Source organism: Schistocerca piceifrons, chromosome 3 (assembly GCF_021461385.2).
Source record: "Schistocerca piceifrons isolate TAMUIC-IGC-003096 chromosome 3, iqSchPice1.1, whole genome shotgun sequence".
Classification (NCBI taxonomy): domain Eukaryota; kingdom Metazoa; phylum Arthropoda; class Insecta; order Orthoptera; family Acrididae; genus Schistocerca; species Schistocerca piceifrons.
In genome coordinates, this window is record NC_060140.1 from 71016227 (window position 1) to 71033661 (window position 17435).

The window sequence follows — 17435 nt, forward strand, 5'->3', positions numbered from 1 at the left end:
GGATAATAAATGGGAAGGGTCACCAGTTTCAGCACTGGCCTTACAACCAAAAAAAAAACCTCTTGGAAATCTCGGTCAGAACTGAGAAACTGGACTATTTTCAACTTATTTCTGAAGCAAGAGTGATGGGAAAAAATTGTGTAGGGGGATCAAGCCTTGAAAACAGTTGCTGTTGTTGTTGTTGTGGTCTTCAGTCCTGAGACTGGTTTGATGCAGCTCTCCATGCTACTCTATCCTTTGCAAGCTTCTTCATCTCCCAGTACCTACTGCAGCCTTCATGCTTCTGAATCTGCTTATTATATTCATCTCTTGGTCTCCCTATACGATTTTTACTCTCCACGCTGCCCTCCAATACTAAATAGGTGATTCCTTGATGCCTCAGAACATGTTCTATCAACCGATCCCTTCTTCTAGTCAAGTTGTGCCACAAACTCTTCTTCTCCCCAATCCTATGCAGTACCTCCTCATTCGTTATGTGATCTACCCATCTAATCTTCAGCATTCTTCTGTAGCACCACATTTCGAAAGCTTCTATTCTCTTCTTGTCCAAACTATTTATCCTCCATGTATCACTTCCATACATGGCTACACTCCATACAAATACTTTCAGAAACGACTTCCTGTGACTTAAATCTATACTCGATGTTAACAAATTTCTTTTCTTCAGAAACGCTTTCCTTGCCATTGCCAGTGTACATTTTATATCCTCTCTACTTCGACCATCATCAGTTATTTTGCTCCCCAAATAGCAAAACTCCTTTACTACTTTAAGTATCTCATTTCCCAATCTAATTCCCTCAGCATCACCCGACTTAATTCGACTACATTCCATTATCCTCGTTTTGCTTTTGTTGATGTTCATCTTATATCCTCCTTTCAAGACACTGTCCATTCCGTTCAACTGCTCTTCCTGGTTCTTTGCTGTCTCTGACAGAATTGCAATGTCATCGGCGAACCTCAAAGTTTTTATTTCTTCTCCATGCATTTTAATACCCACTCCGAATTTTTCTTTTGTTTCCTTTACTGCTTGCTCAATATACAGATTGAACAACATTGGGGAGAGGCTACAACCCTGTCTCACCCCCTTCCCAACCACTGCTTCCCTTTCATGTCCCTCGACTCTTATAACTGCCATTTGCTTTCATACACCAAAGCTGCATGCCATCGGGAAAAATTACGGCCGTAGTTTCCCCTTGCTTTCAGCCGTTCGCAGTACCAGCACAGCAAGGCCGTTTTGGTTATTGTTACAAGGCCAGATCAGTCAGTCATCCAGACTGTTGCCCCTGCAACTACTGAAAAGGCTGCTGCCCCTCTTCAGGAACGCAGGGGGGTTGGAAAAAAAAGAGGAAACACAACACATTACCATGCCCAGTATGGCATAGGAAACCAGTTGGACTTCAAAAAAGCTTCCAGTCGTTTCAGAAAGGATAAATACAGGCCCTCTATTGTTTTGAAAGGAATTTTATACCATTCAAATACAGGTAACGATGATGGAGGTGGACAGCCATCACGCACCCTTCTATCCAAAGTAGAGCAAAAAGTCTCAATAACACTGAGATCTGGAGACTGCGGTGGCGATAGGCGATGCGACAATTCATCCCCGTGCTCACAACACCAGTTCTGGATGGTGCGAGCTGTGTGAACAGGGGCGCTGTCGCCTTGGAGCACAGCATCACCACTGGCGAACAAGCGTTCTCTGAGACTGACCTGATCGGCCAAGATTCTTACATAATCCCTGGGAGTTATACGACGTTGCAGAGTAAAGTAACCACGAGACCCATGGAATACCACGCTATGGCTACGGTATCATCATCGAACTCCCACCATGTTTCAGCCTTGGGACGTAAACTCGGACAGGAGTTGGAAATAGTGTGAAACCTGACTTATCTGATCAAATGACTTGTTCCGTAGTCCAGATTTTATAGCTTCGGTGGCACGTTTTCCTGTCACAGGCATTTGAATCACTGATGAGCGGTTTTGGAATCCCAGTTCGCTCTTCAGTTCCTTCCTTATGGAGCTCGCTTGGTGTTGTTTTGGTGCTAACAGGGTTCGTGAGTGCGACATTCAATTTTGCAGTGACTTCTCATTTTTGTTACGATCCTTCTGAATTACCGTCTGTCACGACCATTCAACACACGTTTTCGTCCGCGTTGTGACTTTGCGGATGACATTTTCCGCTTTCCGTTCATGCGGTATAGATCTTTGATAGAGTGTCTCTTGAAACAATGAACACTTTGGCTACCTTCGCTACGGAAGCACTCACCATACGAGAACCAACAATTTGCCCACATTTGAATTCACTTAGCTCGGACATAATGCACTCTCCAGAACACTGTTCTGACCGACAACGTACTAGGACAACGCACATGTGATGTTTGTGGTGAAATACAACAGCGCTTGGTTAGCATCAGCATTTGTGTTCAAGCATTCATTTCTCATGCGGTTTCTGTATTTTTACCCTATTCCTGTAGTTTGCCCTAGAAGATCCAGATGAAGACAGACAGACCAGATCCAGAATTGTTTTATGTAATTTGTCGACAATAAACTGTCGTTATAGCAATCAATTCCTTCACGGAATTTTTTACCCAGGTTTGACGACGTGTAGCATCGCTCTTCTTCATCATCGTGATTATCTCTTGCTTAGTACATTGTCAACAGACCCCGATCAATGACTCGTTTACTGCTTTGACCTATTAACCTTGTGTCACAGGTCGCTAAATTACCATTTTTCACCTGCTGCAACAGCATAGCATATACAGGGTGTTACGGCCAAACTTTCAGGAAACATTCCTCACACACAAATAAAGAAAAGATGTTATGTGGACACGTGTCCGGAAACGCTTAATGCCCATGTTAGAGCTCATTATAGTTTCGTCAGTATTTGATCAAACTGTAAATTTTCACAATCAACATGTGTGGGCCGACGAGAATCCGCACACAATTGTGAAATAACGTCATCAACACAGGTTTTCTGTGAACGTTTGGGCAGGCATTGTTGGTGATGTCTTGATTGAGCCCCATGTTCTTCCACCTACGCTCAATGGAGCACGTTATCATGGTTTCATACGGGATACTCTACCTGTGCTGCTAGGACATATGCCTTTACAAGTACGACACAACATGTGGTTCATGCACAATGGAGCTCCTGCATATTTCAGTCGAAGTGTTCGTACGCTTCTCAAAAACAGATTCGGTGACCGATGGATTGGTAGAGGCGGACCAATTCCATGGCCTCCACGCTCTCCTGACCTCAACCCTCTTGACTTTCATTTATTGGGGCATTTGAAAGCTCTTGTCTACGCAACCCCGGTACCAAATGTAGAGACTCTTCGTGCTCGTATTGTGAATGGCTGTGATACAATACGCCATTCTCCAGGGCTGCATCAGCGCATCAGGGATTCCATGCGACGGAGGGTGGATGCACGTATCCTCGCTAACGGAGGACATTTTGAACATTTTCTGTAACAAAGTGTTTGAAGTGACGCTGGTACGTTCTGTTGCTGTGTGTTTCCATTCCATGATTAATGTGATTTGAAGAGAAGTAACAAAATGAGCTCTAACATGGAAAGTAAGCATTTCCGGACACATGTCCACATAACATATTTTCTTTCTTTGTGTGTGAGGAATGTTTCCTGAAAGTTTGGCCGTACCTTTTTGTAACACCCTGTATTGCTGTATTTATCAATGAGACTCACTCTTCAATTTTAATGTCGTATATGAAAAGAGAAATGTGTTGATGATGTACTGATTTAAGTACTGAATAGGTATCTAGCTCTCGAAATGTGATTCCTAAATCAGTTTCCCACAGACGGGAAAACATGAGTCGAGGCTAAGATGTTTCAGCGTCACGCGTACTGTAGGCTAGGAGCTGCGAACACAACTTCGTGCAAGTTAAGTGTGCCCGCGGGAACGACACTGGTCTGACCGACACACACTTTGCCGACAATGGGAGGAGATGCGCGCAGGCCCACTGCAGACTGGTAGGCCACGTATTTTAGCCGGGTAATACAGCGGCAGCCAGATTTTGATCTGAATTTATGAAAGCGTAGATAGCAGTAAACTTTTATGAGGCTGGCATAAACAGCGCGGCGTGTATCCATTGGAAATATATTCATAACCTACAGCCGGGAATGGTCGGCACGCCGCCTAAGGCCTTTGTCTCTGGCGCCGGCAGCTGCTCCGCCGCAAGAACTACCTCGCGGCCCGATCTTCTGTACGCAAGAGTCTCCGGAAGAAAGATCGCTTGGATATGATAGAAATCATGCACGTGTAAGAATAGAGTTTGGGGAAGTTGTCTGCAGTGGAGTACACGGAAAACGAGATGGGTATGAGACGCCGAGATGGCAGGAAGACGCATATACGAAAACTGGCAAAACAGTTTGCTGTGTACGATGATAAGTCACTGGCGATCTTCAGATTTAAGGAGTATTTTTGGGACACGGTCTAAGTGTCAAGTTCTATTTTTTCCAGTTGTCTTATTAGATTATAAATACAAAAGTAACCAGGAACGGAAAGTAAAGCTTTCCAAATAATAAATACGGAAAAGAAAAAGTTAAATTATTTGAAATTTAATTCCAATTGTCAGTTTAATTCAATTGCCTCATTGCCAAATGTTTCCGTAAAACATGTAAGGAAGCATAGCCAGAACGTCTTTCTTTTTTTTCGGCACTTATGTGAGGTGATGGATTTAACTGAGGAAGATCCTCCAGACAGGCCACGTTTTACGTTGTATAACCTCCCATGAAGACTGAATAAGCATTCCATTTGGCAATTTAGGTTTTCTTGACCAGAATTTTGTTGAAAGAACTCTCTTTGTTTCTAGATAATTGAGTCAGCTTGTGTTTGGATGTACTGATGTACAGATATGCTAGTGCACCCATATCAGAAAAATCTTGTCCTTGCATGTCAATGACTATGAAGGAGATTTTCAGTGTGGCTGACCTGACCATTCTCTGAAATTCTTCAGGTACCATTTATCCCCGCTGATACAGTGAAAGCCCTTCCATCAACTCTTAAATCTTTCCTAGCACCCCTTTCTTCCTAACAGTATTGCATTCTGTATTTAGGTCGTCTTAATGCAATTGGCTAATAAATAACGAACTGAAGCGCGTAACAGTACATGTTTACGGATAAAAAATAGACAGTATAATGTGTTGAAGGCCTTTACACTAACAACCCGTGCAGATGGCATTTATATTGGGCCACATGGAGACACTCCAGGTGTCGTCTTTGGACAAGCCTTTGAACTAAATGTGAATAGCCTGACACATTTATTATTTCCTGCAGTGTCAGCAGCAGAAGGATTTCAACTGATAATCTGAAAATGAGTTTTAGTGCCACTCTTACCGTTTACCACAAACGGTCCTCATTTGTTTTTAACATTTGCTCTGTCGCGACAGCTTGCCTGCATATCTAAATTGTGAAGAGAAAGTGCTTCCCTTTTATAGCGGATTTCTGTCGGTACTAATAAGAACCGCTTTTACGACCACATTTATTTTATGAAAATAAATAAATTTGCAAATAAACAATCCGATTTGAATCTCGATTATTTCATTACTGTTCCTTCCACGCGACATTTCCGTCCTTCATCTTCTTCTTCAGCTTGCCAAATCATATTGAATGTAGTATGTGCAATATTTTTTCTATAACAAGCATTAAGTCCACTTGAATTAACAACTGCACATTACTGAAAGCCTTTCATTGCATTCCTTACCTGGTAGCCTCTCCTGTTTCCTCTGTGCATACCTTGTTCACTTTCAATTCAACATGGGATCCTTTAAAGCTGTCGATCACTGATTTGTTCTTTGACCGGTGTGATGTAAATCCACGACCTTCTTTACCGTATTCTGTAGATTAATCTTGGTTTTCCTGGTTCAGTACTTCCCTTTCTCGTAATCTCTTCTTCCATCCACGATGTCTGGAGCTATTATATTTCGAAGCTATCTCTTTCTTGAATTTCTTTGCGTCCCTTTGTCCCGAAATTCGTGTCATTCGGCTGCGTTCACTAGTACATCGTCAACCTGTTCTAATCAGCGTGTTGTACTGTCTTACAAGTAGGTCAATTCACCTTGAGATGGCTTTTCTTTTGTGTAAAGCATGTATCCCGCGACAAGCAGGGGCCATCTTTTCTTAACTGTATGAGTACTATAACCAGACAGTTCTGAAGTATCAGTATCTCAAATCCTGTTATAGTTTTACTGCCACCCTACTGTAGAGTGAAGTCACCTACACTCCTCTTCTTGTTTTATTGTTATTTCTTCATTTTTCTGCAGGACTGTTTCCTCTATTTTACTTTTTATTTACTTATTAACTTTTAGAATTCATTTTTTTGCACTTCCATATCAGATCAAGTCCCTATTCACAAGATTTGTAATCTTCCATCGCTTCCCTTGACACAGATCATACGGTGCGCGCTTAGGTCTATCCGATGACATATGCGGTTGGATAGAAAGTTTTCTAACAGACAGTGAGCAGTATGTCGTTCTGAACGGGGTGACTTCAACAGAAACACGCGTAACTTTAGGTATGCCCCAGGGCAGCGTAATAGGTCCTCTGCTTTTTACGATTTACATAAACGATCTGGTTGATGGTATTGACAGCGGCCTGAGTCTGTTTGCCGATGATGCTGTAGTCTACAGGAAAGTAGAATCACACGAAAGTTGTAAACAAATCAATGAGGATTTGCAGAAAATAAATGCGTGGTGTACTGACTGGCAGTTTTCTCTCAATATTAGTAAGTGTAACCTACTGCTTATAACAGGCGAAAATTCCTATTAATGTACGAGTACAAAATAAATGCCCAGTCTTTGGAAACGGTAACGTCCGTCAAGTATCTAGGTGTGACTATTCGAAATGATCTCAAATGGAATGATCAGATTACACAAGTAACGGGTAAGGCGAACTCTAGATTGCGGTTTATTGGTAGAATCCTGAAGCGATGCAGTCCTTCAACAAAGGAAATAGCTTACAATACGTTAGTTCGGCCAGTCTTGGAGTACTGTTCGTCTGTATGGGACCCTTACTAGTTGGATCTGATTTTAGAGATTGAGAAGATCCAAAGAAGAGCGGCAAGATTTGTGAGTGGTACATCTAGCCATCGCGAGAGCTTTACAAATCTCATAGAAAGTTTTAAGTGAGACGCACTTGCAGATAGACGGCGCGCCAAAGAGAAGGACCTGCTCACTAGATTCCGAAACCCGATCTTCACCTAGGATGTAGAGCGTATATTATTACCACCAACTTGCAAATCGCGCAATGATCACCATTCAAAGATAAGGGAAATCACAGCTCGTACTGAGATGTCCAGACAGTCTTTTTTCCCTGGTGCGATCCGCGAGTGGAACAGACGGCGAGGGTGGGGAATATGACTTTAACACGAATTGTGCCCTCCACTACACACCGCGTGGTGGCTAGCGGAGTACATATGTAGATGCAGAAACAGTGCGTCGGACAACACATTTTTAACACGTTTTCTATGTGGCCTGTTTAATTTATGGCAGCCACACTGGCTAGTTGTCCTCCGCCACACACCGCTTGGTGGCTAGTTGAGTATATATGTAGATGTAAATGTTCAAGGTGAACTTTTCAGACAGATCCATCGACAAAATAGTTGACAAGAAAAATACCAGCCCACGCATTCACAGAAATTTGCTACTGATATGATCCACACAGCATGTGGGCTTTCTCCGTCCATATGTGGCTGTTCTTACTGCTAAACATGTCGTCACCGGTAAAAATTCTCTGGTCTGAGTGAACGGAAACATTTTTCTTACAGAGACGACACATATTACGCACTAAACGCATTTGCAATGATGCGCCGGTAGTCTCACTGCAATACAACTAGAAAGGGAACAGATAGCAAGTCGAAGATACGTACACGGCAAAGCACTCTGGTCCCAATCACGCACAGGTTTTAGTACTGACACAGAATCTTCTTTTATAAATTCTAGTTTGTTTGATGTTCGGAGATAGCAGTAGCCGAAACGTCGTAATAATTTGAATAATTATAATAAGCGATAAATTTTAAATAACGATCTAGGCGGTTTTGTTCACACGGTGTAAAGAACTTGTTGAAGCGAATGGACAGCATTCTTTAAAAGATTAACATGGTTTAAGGATAAACAGAGGATAGATGCAGAGTTGCAGAAAGAAGAACAACGTCTTCCTAAACAGCGAAATTAAGAATGAAACAAATGTCCTGTCTGGGAAGCAACATTGTAAAGGCTGGCCGGAGAAATTAAGATGTCAGAAGTACATCGTTAATGGATAGGAGAGATGCCTTCAGTAAATCAGCTCTGCTGGTATTAATACTGAATTGAGCACGAAATTTTTCAAAGTACGCGCCAAGAGCACAAAACAGTATCGAAGTGAAAATTGCACCATTGGAATTCCGAAGAAGAAGACACTAGAACATTCGAAAAGTGGTGCTATCAAAAAATGTTAAAATTTAAGTGGACAGATATTTACAATATGAAGAACTACAATAACTAAGGATAATACTTGAGGGGCGTTTACATGGACCATAAAAAATCCATATTGGCGACAATTTACTCCGGTTGTGTTGTCCAGCAGCACAGAAACTGCAGCAAACATGTCGGGAAACATTGCCTTCCTCTGATCCTCGGCAATCTTTGCGGCTAGACATCGCTTGGATATGATAGAAATCATGCACGTGTAAGAATAGAGTTTGGGGAAGTTGTCTGCAGTGGAGTACACGGAAAACGAGATAGGTATGAGACGCCGAGATGGCAGGAAGACGCATATACGAAAACTGGCAAAACAGTTTGCTGTGTACGATGATAAGTCACTGGCGATCTTCAGATTTAAGGAGTATTTTTGGGACACGGTCTAAGTGTCAAGTTCTATTTTTTCCAGTTGTCTTATTAGATTATAAATACAAAAGTAACCAGGAACGGAAAGTAAAGCTTTCCAAATAATAAATACGGAAAAGAAAAAGTTAAATTATTTGAAATTTAATTCCAATTGTCAGTTTAATTCAATTGCCTCATTGCCAAATGTTTCCGTAAAACATGTAAGGAAGCATAGCCAGAACGTCTTTCTTTTTTTTCGGCACTTATGTGAGGTGATGGATTTAACTGAGGAAGATCCTCCAGACAGGCCACGTTTTACGTTGTATAACCTCCCATGAAGACTGAATAAGCATTCCATTTGGCAATTTAGGTTTTCTTGACCAGAATTTTGTTGAAAGAACTCTCTTTGTTTCTAGATAATTGAGTCAGCTTGTGTTTGGATGTACTGATGTACAGATATGCTAGTGCACCCATATCAGAAAAATCTTGTCCTTGCATGTCAATGACTATGAAGGAGATTTTCAGTGTGGCTGACCTGACCATTCTCTGAAATTCTTCAGGTACCATTTATCCCCGCTGATACAGTGAAAGCCCTTCCATCAACTCTTAAATCTTTCCTAGCACCCCTTTCTTCCTAACAGTATTGCATTCTGTATTTAGGTCGTCTTAATGCAATTGGCTAATAAATAACGAACTGAAGCGCGTAACAGTACATGTTTACGGATAAAAAATAGACAGTATAATGTGTTGAAGGCCTTTACACTAACAACCCGTGCAGATGGCATTTATATTGGGCCACATGGAGACACTCCAGGTGTCGTCTTTGGACAAGCCTTTGAACTAAATGTGAATAGCCTGACACATTTATTATTTCCTGCAGTGTCAGCAGCAGAAGGATTTCAACTGATAATCTGAAAATGAGTTTTAGTGCCACTCTTACCGTTTACCACAAACGGTCCTCATTTGTTTTTAACATTTGCTCTGTCGCGACAGCTTGCCTGCATATCTAAATTGTGAAGAGAAAGTGCTTCCCTTTTATAGCGGATTTCTGTCGGTACTAATAAGAACCGCTTTTACGACCACATTTATTTTATGAAAATAAATAAATTTGCAAATAAACAATCCGATTTGAATCTCGATTATTTCATTACTGTTCCTTCCACGCGACATTTCCGTCCTTCATCTTCTTCTTCAGCTTGCCAAATCATATTGAATGTAGTATGTGCAATATTTTTTCTATAACAAGCATTAAGTCCACTTGAATTAACAACTGCACATTACTGAAAGCCTTTCATTGCATTCCTTACCTGGTAGCCTCTCCTGTTTCCTCTGTGCATACCTTGTTCACTTTCAATTCAACATGGGATCCTTTAAAGCTGTCGATCACTGATTTGTTCTTTGACCGGTGTGATGTAAATCCACGACCTTCTTTACCGTATTCTGTAGATTAATCTTGGTTTTCCTGGTTCAGTACTTCCCTTTCTCGTAATCTCTTCTTCCATCCACGATGTCTGGAGCTATTATATTTCGAAGCTATCTCTTTCTTGAATTTCTTTGCGTCCCTTTGTCCCGAAATTCGTGTCATTCGGCTGCGTTCACTAGTACATCGTCAACCTGTTCTAATCAGCGTGTTGTACTGTCTTACAAGTAGGTCAATTCACCTTGAGATGGCTTTTCTTTTGTGTAAAGCATGTATCCCGCGACAAGCAGGGGCCATCTTTTCTTAACTGTATGAGTACTATAACCAGACAGTTCTGAAGTATCAGTATCTCAAATCCTGTTATAGTTTTACTGCCACCCTACTGTAGAGTGAAGTCACCTACACTCCTCTTCTTGTTTTATTGTTATTTCTTCATTTTTCTGCAGGACTGTTTCCTCTATTTTACTTTTTATTTACTTATTAACTTTTAGAATTCATTTTTTTGCACTTCCATATCAGATCAAGTCCCTATTCACAAGATTTGTAATCTTCCATCGCTTCCCTTGACACAGATCATACGGTGCGCGCTTAGGTCTATCCGATGACATATGCGGTTGGATAGAAAGTTTTCTAACAGACAGTGAGCAGTATGTCGTTCTGAACGGGGTGACTTCAACAGAAACACGCGTAACTTTAGGTATGCCCCAGGGCAGCGTAATAGGTCCTCTGCTTTTTACGATTTACATAAACGATCTGGTTGATGGTATTGACAGCGGCCTGAGTCTGTTTGCCGATGATGCTGTAGTCTACAGGAAAGTAGAATCACACGAAAGTTGTAAACAAATCAATGAGGATTTGCAGAAAATAAATGCGTGGTGTACTGACTGGCAGTTTTCTCTCAATATTAGTAAGTGTAACCTACTGCTTATAACAGGCGAAAATTCCTATTAATGTACGAGTACAAAATAAATGCCCAGTCTTTGGAAACGGTAACGTCCGTCAAGTATCTAGGTGTGACTATTCGAAATGATCTCAAATGGAATGATCAGATTACACAAGTAACGGGTAAGGCGAACTCTAGATTGCGGTTTATTGGTAGAATCCTGAAGCGATGCAGTCCTTCAACAAAGGAAATAGCTTACAATACGTTAGTTCGGCCAGTCTTGGAGTACTGTTCGTCTGTATGGGACCCTTACTAGTTGGATCTGATTTTAGAGATTGAGAAGATCCAAAGAAGAGCGGCAAGATTTGTGAGTGGTACATCTAGCCATCGCGAGAGCTTTACAAATCTCATAGAAAGTTTTAAGTGAGACGCACTTGCAGATAGACGGCGCGCCAAAGAGAAGGACCTGCTCACTAGATTCCGAAACCCGATCTTCACCTAGGATGTAGAGCGTATATTATTACCACCAACTTGCAAATCGCGCAATGATCACCATTCAAAGATAAGGGAAATCACAGCTCGTACTGAGATGTCCAGACAGTCTTTTTTCCCTGGTGCGATCCGCGAGTGGAACAGACGGCGAGGGTGGGGAATATGACTTTAACACGAATTGTGCCCTCCACTACACACCGCTTGGTGGCTAGCGGAGTACATATGTAGATGCAGAAACAGTGCGTCGGACAACACATTTTTAACACGTTTTCTATGTGGCCTGTTTAATTTATGGCAGCCACACTGGCTAGTTGTCCTCCGCCACACACCGCTTGGTGGCTAGTTGAGTATATATGTAGATGTAAATGTTCAAGGTGAACTTTTCAGACAGATCCATCGACAAAATAGTTGACAAGAAAAATACCAGCCCACGCATTCACAGAAATTTGCTACTGATATGATCCACACAGCATGTGGGCTTTCTCCGTCCATATGTGGCTGTTCTTACTGCTAAACATGTCGTCACCGGTAAAAATTCTCTGGTCTGAGTGAACGGAAACATTTTTCTTACAGAGACGACACATATTACGCACTAAACGCATTTGCAATGATGCGCCGGTAGTCTCACTGCAATACAACTAGAAAGGGAACAGATAGCAAGTCGAAGATACGTACACGGCAAAGCACTCTGGTCCCAATCACGCACAGGTTTTAGTACTGACACAGAATCTTCTTTTATAAATTCTAGTTTGTTTGATGTTCGGAGATAGCAGTAGCCGAAACGTCGTAATAATTTGAATAATTATAATAAGCGATAAATTTTAAATAACGATCTAGGCGGTTTTGTTCACACGGTGTAAAGAACTTGTTGAAGCGAATGGACAGCATTCTTTAAAAGATTAACATGGTTTAAGGATAAACAGAGGATAGATGCAGAGTTGCAGAAAGAAGAACAACGTCTTCCTAAACAGCGAAATTAAGAATGAAACAAATGTCCTGTCTGGGAAGCAACATTGTAAAGGCTGGCCGGAGAAATTAAGATGTCAGAAGTACATCGTTAATGGATAGGAGAGATGCCTTCAGTAAATCAGCTCTGCTGGTATTAATACTGAATTGAGCACGAAATTTTTCAAAGTACGCGCCAAGAGCACAAAACAGTATCGAAGTGAAAATTGCACCATTGGAATTCCGAAGAAGAAGACACTAGAACATTCGAAAAGTGGTGCTATCAAAAAATGTTAAAATTTAAGTGGACAGATATTTCCAATATGAAGAACTACAATAACTAAGGATAATACTTGAGGGGCGTTTACATGGACCATAAAAAATCCATATTGGCGACAATTTACTCCGGTTGTGTTGTCCAGCAGCACAGAAACTGCAGCAAACATGTCGGGAAACATTGCCTTCCTCTGATCCTCGGCAATCTTTGCGGCTAGACATCGCTTGGATATGATAGAAATCATGCACGTGTAAGAATAGAGTTTGGGGAAGTTGTCTGCAGTGGAGTACACGGAAAACGAGATAGGTATGAGACGCCGAGATGGCAGGAAGACGCATATACGAAAACTGGCAAAACAGTTTGCTGTGTACGATGATAAGTCACTGGCGATCTTCAGATTTAAGGAGTATTTTTGGGACACGGTCTAAGTGTCAAGTTCTATTTTTTCCAGTTGTCTTATTAGATTATAAATACAAAAGTAACCAGGAACGGAAAGTAAAGCTTTCCAAATAATAAATACGGAAAAGAAAAAGTTAAATTATTTGAAATTTAATTCCAATTGTCAGTTTAATTCAATTGCCTCATTGCCAAATGTTTCCGTAAAACATGTAAGGAAGCATAGCCAGAACGTCTTTCTTTTTTTTCGGCACTTATGTGAGGTGATGGATTTAACTGAGGAAGATCCTCCAGACAGGCCACGTTTTACGTTGTATAACCTCCCATGAAGACTGAATAAGCATTCCATTTGGCAATTTAGGTTTTCTTGACCAGAATTTTATTGAAAGAACTCTCTTTGTTTCTAGATAATTGAGTCAGCTTGTGTTTGGATGTACTGATGTACAGATATGCTAGTGCACCCATATCAGAAAAATCTTGTCCTTGCATGTCAATGACTATGAAGGAGATTTTCAGTGTGGCTGACCTGACCATTCTCTGAAATTCTTCAGGTACCATTTATCCCCGCTGATACAGTGAAAGCCCTTCCATCAACTCTTAAATCTTTCCTAGCACCCCTTTCTTCCTAACAGTATTGCATTCTGTATTTAGGTCGTCTTAATGCAATTGGCTAATAAATAACGAACTGAAGCGCGTAACAGTACATGTTTACGGATAAAAAATAGACAGTATAATGTGTTGAAGGCCTTTACACTAACAACCCGTGCAGATGGCATTTATATTGGGCCACATGGAGACACTCCAGGTGTCGTCTTTGGACAAGCCTTTGAACTAAATGTGAATAGCCTGACACATTTATTATTTCCTGCAGTGTCAGCAGCAGAAGGATTTCAACTGATAATCTGAAAATGAGTTTTAGTGCCACTCTTACCGTTTACCACAAACGGTCCTCATTTGTTTTTAACATTTGCTCTGTCGCGACAGCTTGCCTGCATATCTAAATTGTGAAGAGAAAGTGCTTCCCTTTTATAGCGGATTTCTGTCGGTACTAATAAGAACCGCTTTTACGACCACATTTATTTTATGAAAATAAATAAATTTGCAAATAAACAATCCGATTTGAATCTCGATTATTTCATTACTGTTCCTTCCACGCGACATTTCCGTCCTTCATCTTCTTCTTCAGCTTGCCAAATCATATTGAATGTAGTATGTGCAATATTTTTTCTATAACAAGCATTAAGTCCACTTGAATTAACAACTGCACATTACTGAAAGCCTTTCATTGCATTCCTTACCTGGTAGCCTCTCCTGTTTCCTCTGTGCATACCTTGTTCACTTTCAATTCAACATGGGATCCTTTAAAGCTGTCGATCACTGATTTGTTCTTTGACCGGTGTGATGTAAATCCACGACCTTCTTTACCGTATTCTGTAGATTAATCTTGGTTTTCCTGGTTCAGTACTTCCCTTTCTCGTAATCTCTTCTTCCATCCACGATGTCTGGAGCTATTATATTTCGAAGCTATCTCTTTCTTGAATTTCTTTGCGTCCCTTTGTCCCGAAATTCGTGTCATTCGGCTGCGTTCACTAGTACATCGTCAACCTGTTCTAATCAGCGTGTTGTACTGTCTTACAAGTAGGTCAATTCACCTTGAGATGGCTTTTCTTTTGTGTAAAGCATGTATCCCGCGACAAGCAGGGGCCATCTTTTCTTAACTGTATGAGTACTATAACCAGACAGTTCTGAAGTATCAGTATCTCAAATCCTGTTATAGTTTTACTGCCACCCTACTGTAGAGTGAAGTCACCTACACTCCTCTTCTTGTTTTATTGTTATTTCTTCATTTTTCTGCAGGACTGTTTCCTCTATTTTACTTTTTATTTACTTATTAACTTTTAGAATTCATTTTTTTGCACTTCCATATCAGATCAAGTCCCTATTCACAAGATTTGTAATCTTCCATCGCTTCCCTTGACACAGATCATACGGTGCGCGCTTAGGTCTATCCGATGACATATGCGGTTGGATAGAAAGTTTTCTAACAGACAGTGAGCAGTATGTCGTTCTGAACGGGGTGACTTCAACAGAAACACGCGTAACTTTAGGTATGCCCCAGGGCAGCGTAATAGGTCCTCTGCTTTTTACGATTTACATAAACGATCTGGTTGATGGTATTGACAGCGGCCTGAGTCTGTTTGCCGATGATGCTGTAGTCTACAGGAAAGTAGAATCACACGAAAGTTGTAAACAAATCAATGAGGATTTGCAGAAAATAAATGCGTGGTGTACTGACTGGCAGTTTTCTCTCAATATTAGTAAGTGTAACCTACTGCTTATAACAGGCGAAAATTCCTATTAATGTACGAGTACAAAATAAATGCCCAGTCTTTGGAAACGGTAACGTCCGTCAAGTATCTAGGTGTGACTATTCGAAATGATCTCAAATGGAATGATCAGATTACACAAGTAACGGGTAAGGCGAACTCTAGATTGCGGTTTATTGGTAGAATCCTGAAGCGATGCAGTCCTTCAACAAAGGAAATAGCTTACAATACGTTAGTTCGGCCAGTCTTGGAGTACTGTTCGTCTGTATGGGACCCTTACTAGTTGGATCTGATTTTAGAGATTGAGAAGATCCAAAGAAGAGCGGCAAGATTTGTGAGTGGTACATCTAGCCATCGCGAGAGCTTTACAAATCTCATAGAAAGTTTTAAGTGAGACGCACTTGCAGATAGACGGCGCGCCAAAGAGAAGGACCTGCTCACTAGATTCCGAAACCCGATCTTCACCTAGGATGTAGAGCGTATATTATTACCACCAACTTGCAAATCGCGCAATGATCACCATTCAAAGATAAGGGAAATCACAGCTCGTACTGAGATGTCCAGACAGTCTTTTTTCCCTGGTGCGATCCGCGAGTGGAACAGACGGCGAGGGTGGGGAATATGACTTTAACACGAATTGTGCCCTCCACTACACACCGCTTGGTGGCTAGCGGAGTACATATGTAGATGCAGAAACAGTGCGTCGGACAACACATTTTTAACACGTTTTCTATGTGGCCTGTTTAATTTATGGCAGCCACACTGGCTAGTTGTCCTCCGCCACACACCGCTTGGTGGCTAGTTGAGTATATATGTAGATGTAAATGTTCAAGGTGAACTTTTCAGACAGATCCATCGACAAAATAGTTGACAAGAAAAATACCAGCCCACGCATTCACAGAAATTTGCTACTGATATGATCCACACAGCATGTGGGCTTTCTCCGTCCATATGTGGCTGTTCTTACTGCTAAACATGTCGTCACCGGTAAAAATTCTCTGGTCTGAGTGAACGGAAACATTTTTCTTACAGAGACGACACATATTACGCACTAAACGCATTTGCAATGATGCGCCGGTAGTCTCACTGCAATACAACTAGAAAGGGAACAGATAGCAAGTCGAAGATACGTACACGGCAAAGCACTCTGGTCCCAATCACGCACAGGTTTTAGTACTGACACAGAATCTTCTTTTATAAATTCTAGTTTGTTTGATGTTCGGAGATAGCAGTAGCCGAAACGTCGTAATAATTTGAATAATTATAATAAGCGATAAATTTTAAATAACGATCTAGGCGGTTTTGTTCACACGGTGTAAAGAACTTGTTGAAGCGAATGGACAGCATTCTTTAAAAGATTAACATGGTTTAAGGATAAACAGAGGATAGATGCAGAGTTGCAGAAAGAAGAACAACGTCTTCCTAAACAGCGAAATTAAGAATGAAACAAATGTCCTGTCTGGGAAGCAACATTGTAAAGGCTGGCCGGAGAAATTAAGATGTCAGAAGTACATCGTTAATGGATAGGAGAGATGCCTTCAGTAAATCAGCTCTGCTGGTATTAATACTGAATTGAGCACGAAATTTTTCAAAGTACGCGCCAAGAGCACAAAACAGTATCGAAGTGAAAATTGCACCATTGGAATTCCGAAGAAGAAGACACTAGAACATTCGAAAAGTGGTGCTATCAAAAAATGTTAAAATTTAAGTGGACAGATATTTACAATATGAAGAACTACAATAACTAAGGATAATACTTGAGGGGCGTTTACATGGACCATAAAAAATCCATATTGGCGACAATTTACTCCGGTTGTGTTGTCCAGCAGCACAGAAACTGCAGCAAACATGTCGGGAAACATTGCCTTCCTCTGATCCTCGGCAA